General features: G+C 41.9%; 1 long non-coding RNA gene across 1 annotated transcript; it reads right to left on the minus strand.

Annotated features, from left to right (window-relative positions):
- Nucleotides 1-380: 380 nt before the first annotated feature.
- LOC117942260 lies at nt 381-957 on the minus strand. The gene is made up of 3 exons (XR_004656102.1): nt 790-957; nt 566-674; nt 381-450 (listed from the first exon to the last, which is right to left on the minus strand). It is a non-coding gene; the product is annotated as an uncharacterized LOC117942260 (long non-coding RNA).
- Between the last annotated feature and the right edge of the window lie 3,320 nt (nt 958-4,277).

A 4,277-nucleotide genomic window follows, 5' to 3' on the forward strand; every position in this document is an offset into this window, starting at 1 on the left:
AATCCCAATTGTTTTGAAATCACAACGTGGACTAGTGCAATATCCAATTTGCATGGGGGCGCAGTATGTGTCAGTGGAAAAAAAGTGACAAACCATTCTGAATGAAGTACTGTGGTGCTGTAGAGACATTTTGTGTTTAAATGCAAAGAAGCAATGCGGTTTTGTCATCTTTTCTGAATTGAAACTAAGTAATCCATGTCAACCCGCACACGTAACACAATGTATCACACAGACATATCTACACAAAAGCTGTGCATGTTATTGACTGTTTGTCATGCAAGCTCATATGAAGTAAGCATCTTTTCCCAATTGATATCAATTAGACTCACGCACCATTCCCAGTTGGAGGTGATGATGGTGATATTGGTATAGCTACAGTATGTTACATAGCAGCAGGCCTGTGTATGGTTAGATAACAGCTGGCCTAGCCAGCCTCAATCCTAGACTGTGCTATAATGTGAAAAGGGAAAGAGAACCACAAATTGAGCACAGAATGCCAAAAACAGATTTAGTAAAATGAAAATGACAGTCAGTGAGCTGATGAGGTCAAATGTGACCAACTGACATGCTCCGGGCTGTCATCCTCTGGCAGAGTCCCTGTGTCTCCATTGCTGTTAATGGGGATCTCCATGGTAGCAGTTTTGCTCATGATACTGTCTGACATCATTTAATCTCTATAAGAGAGCACCAAACCCTGACACATGAAGGTGTTATCATGTTTGCAGTGTGACAAAATGATAATCACACAGCGTTCAAGTACACGTTGACAGAAAATAACAGCTAACTTACATTAATGCTAACGCGGCTGGCTAATCTCAGTGGTGCTTATGTGGCCGCTAGTGAGCTAACATGACTACTTGACAAATAGCTAGCATCCTCACCACTGAAGCAAACCTCAAGTGCAGTCGTTCAAAGGGGAAAAAAGCCGTTGTTTGTACAGAGAGCAGCCTTGAAATACAAAATGTCAAAGGAAACCATTGCGTTTCCGCTAAATCCATGATTTTTCTCCGTGCAACATTCACGTTATCTGCCTGCTTCCACGCAATCCAGACAGAAAATCCCTATTGTCACTACCCAATGTGAGTGCAGATATGAGTCGCGCATGCAAAAAGTAGCCTCCAAGATGCTAAAAAGACACTTCTGTAATGTCAATTCACAAAAAATTGACTCACTTAACCAAGTTTTTTTACTGCTGGCTACAAGTTAGCATCAAACACAACAAAGGCTGTCACTTGAATGGTGTTTTGAGCAAATGTTAGCATTCAAACTATTATAAATAGCTAAAATGTTTTTGAAATGACTGCTAGCTTTGCTACATGTTGGCAATCAAACACAGCAAAGGCTGTCAGTTGAATGGCGTTTTGAGGTAGCGTTAGCAATCAAACAACCATAGATAGCTAAAAAAAATCTGAAACGATTGCCATTTTATGTTATTGTTTGTAATGACAAAAGTTTATTCATTTATTTCACAAATTTCTGTATGACAGTAAACCATTTAAATATGAGCCTGCACCACTAACATCTGCACCTTGGTCAAGTGCAGATTTTATTGGCTATGATGCATTATTGGATTAGATATACTTTATTCATCCCACAAAGGGGAAATTCCCTTGTTACAGCAGCCTTTTCTACAATGAAAGCAAAAAAATAAACAAGTAAACACACAAGAAAAACAGGCAAACAATAGACAATGTGCAGAAGGTAGACTGAAGTAAAGTAAAGTGGCGTCACATAAGGTACAGTAAAGTAAAGCAAAGTGCAGTTGCCATAGTACAAGAAAACAACATTGCAGTGTAGTAAGTGACGTTAAAATTAAATTGAATATGTAATTTAAGTGATAATGCAAAAGCAGGTAACCACAATATAAGTTATATTCACCTGTAACCATAAATAATATTGAAAAAGTAAGTAAATACAGATAAAGATATACAGAGAGTGTGTGGATTAAATGAAAAACAGGAACAGAAACTACAACGTTATCATGTAGTGCAGGTGTAGTAGAGTCTGACAGCGGCCTGGATAAAAGACTTGCGGTACCTCTCCTTCTTACACCGGGGGGGTATCAGTCGGCTGCTGAAGGAGCTACTCAGGGACCCCACAGTGTCATGTAAGGGGTGAGAGGTGTTGTCCACGATGGATGTCAGCTTAGCTAACATCCTCCTCTCCCTCACTTCCTCTATGGGGTCCAGAGGACAGTCCAGGACAGAGCTCGCTCTCCTGATCAGTCTATTTAGTCTGCTCCGTTCCCTGTCCGAGCTGCCCCCCCTCCAGCAAACCACAGCATAAAGGATGGCAGAGGCCACCACAGAGTCATGAAAAGTCCTGAGGAGAGTCCTGCACACTCCAAAGGACCTGAGTCTCCTCAGCAGATGAAGGTGACTCTGGCCCTTCTTGTAGAGTGCATTGGTGTTGTCAGTCCAGTTCAGTTTATTATTTAGGTGAACACCCAGGAAGTTGTAGCTCTCCACTACATCAATGTCCAATCCCTGGGTGCTCACCGGTGAGAAGTGTGATGTTTTCCTCCAAAAGTCAACAATCATCTCCTTTGTCTTGCTGGTGTTGAGCTGAAGCTGGTGGAGCTCACAGCAGCTGACAAAGTCCCTGATGAATGTCCTGTATTCCAGATCGTTCTCCTCAGAAATAAAACCAGCAATGGCTGTGTCGTCTGAGAGCTTCTGGATGTGGCAGTGGGTTGTGTTGTGAGTGAAGTTGGAGGTATAGAGGGTGAAAAGGAAGGGGGAGAGCACCGTACCCTGGGCTGCACCTGTGCTGCAGTGCACCACTTCAGACACACAGTGATGGTGCCTCACATACTGTGGTCTGTTGGTGAGGTAGTCCGAGGTAGCACTGGAGAAATCAAAAAATATGACTCTCACAGTGCTCCCGCTGTCCTCCAGGTGGAGCAGTGATCTGTGCAGCAGGAAGGTCACTGCTTCGTCCACCCCAATCCCAGGCTGGTGAGCAAACTGCAGGGGGTCCAGCTGTGATGATCCTCTCCATGGTCTTCATCATGGTTATGCCATAAAAGTTTAAAATCTGAGCATGCACAACTCAAATCTGCACTTGACTTACATCGGGGATTGACACCTGTATCCAGCCCGCTAACAGCTTTAATAGGATCACTTTGAAATAAAAAGTTTGTGTTATTTTTATTCTACTGCAAGTCACATGGCTGGCTGTTAAAACCTAATCACTTCGTGTAAAAGCTTAAAGGTATAGCGTTTAGTGGGTGTTATTGTATAAATGAGAGGCTGGAAGGGCATGCTATGCATTGATGCCCTTATTTTAAGGAGAATATATTATCGTTGCATCATCGTGAAGCCTCCTCCCCCACTTCATCTTTCACATACGCTGACGTAGCTGAAGCTGTTATCCCTGCTTATTGCTGGCTGCAGTCAGTGCTATCCTGCTCCTGTCCTGAAGATGTCACTAACAGCTCACTGACTATTGAAAAGAAAAGCTGACAAGTCAAGCATACAGTAATTCTTCATCGGTAACTCAATAAAGGTGTTGGCCCCTCAAAAGTTGTGGGTATTAATCATTAAAAGGCAGGTTTTTGCAAACTGCCTGTTACACTGATTGCAGTATCTCTTGAAATCAAACTGTATAAATACAGTCATTTGTTTTTAGATGTGAAAGGCCTTGAGATAGACCTCACCCTAGTAAATTGACCACACTTACAATTATTTGCCTCATTCGTTTCAATCAGGGATGTGAGGGGAGTGCACATGGTTTCCAAATGTAGAAGGTTTGCTGTAATTACTCCAGGTCTGAACACAGAACAAGCCCCTCACACCCACCCCCGATGTATTCCAATGACATAGCTTATTATACCTGATGATTCCTTACAAGGGACATATTTTACAAACATTTAAAGTCTCATGTTGAGAACCCCCCCTTCTTAATTATGCATCATCACCCTCCCCCTCTTTCCTCAGGCTTCTGCATTGCATCACAAAGATCAAAGACAACAAAGTGGCAATTGATGAAGCTGGGACGCTAGACATGCTTTCCCCTTGATCAAAAAATATTCTGTCAAAGGTTATTCAACTGGCATGATATATTTTGCTTTTGAGCCTTGATCCTGTCAAAATTCATAGAGAATAATGTTGGACAAGGTAAGCGCTGCTGCACTTTATAAAAACATAACTAAGTTGCATGTTTATATTCTCAATCATCCAGCTTATAAGATATCTTGAAGTATGTAGAAGCAGCAAAGTAGAATCTAGAAGTCAAAGGAAAGTGCTTTTCGAATTATTGAAAAAGTGTCTGCAAAA

This window comes from Etheostoma cragini, chromosome 3 (genome assembly GCF_013103735.1).
Source record: "Etheostoma cragini isolate CJK2018 chromosome 3, CSU_Ecrag_1.0, whole genome shotgun sequence".
NCBI classification, from domain to species: Eukaryota; Metazoa; Chordata; class Actinopteri; order Perciformes; family Percidae; genus Etheostoma; species Etheostoma cragini.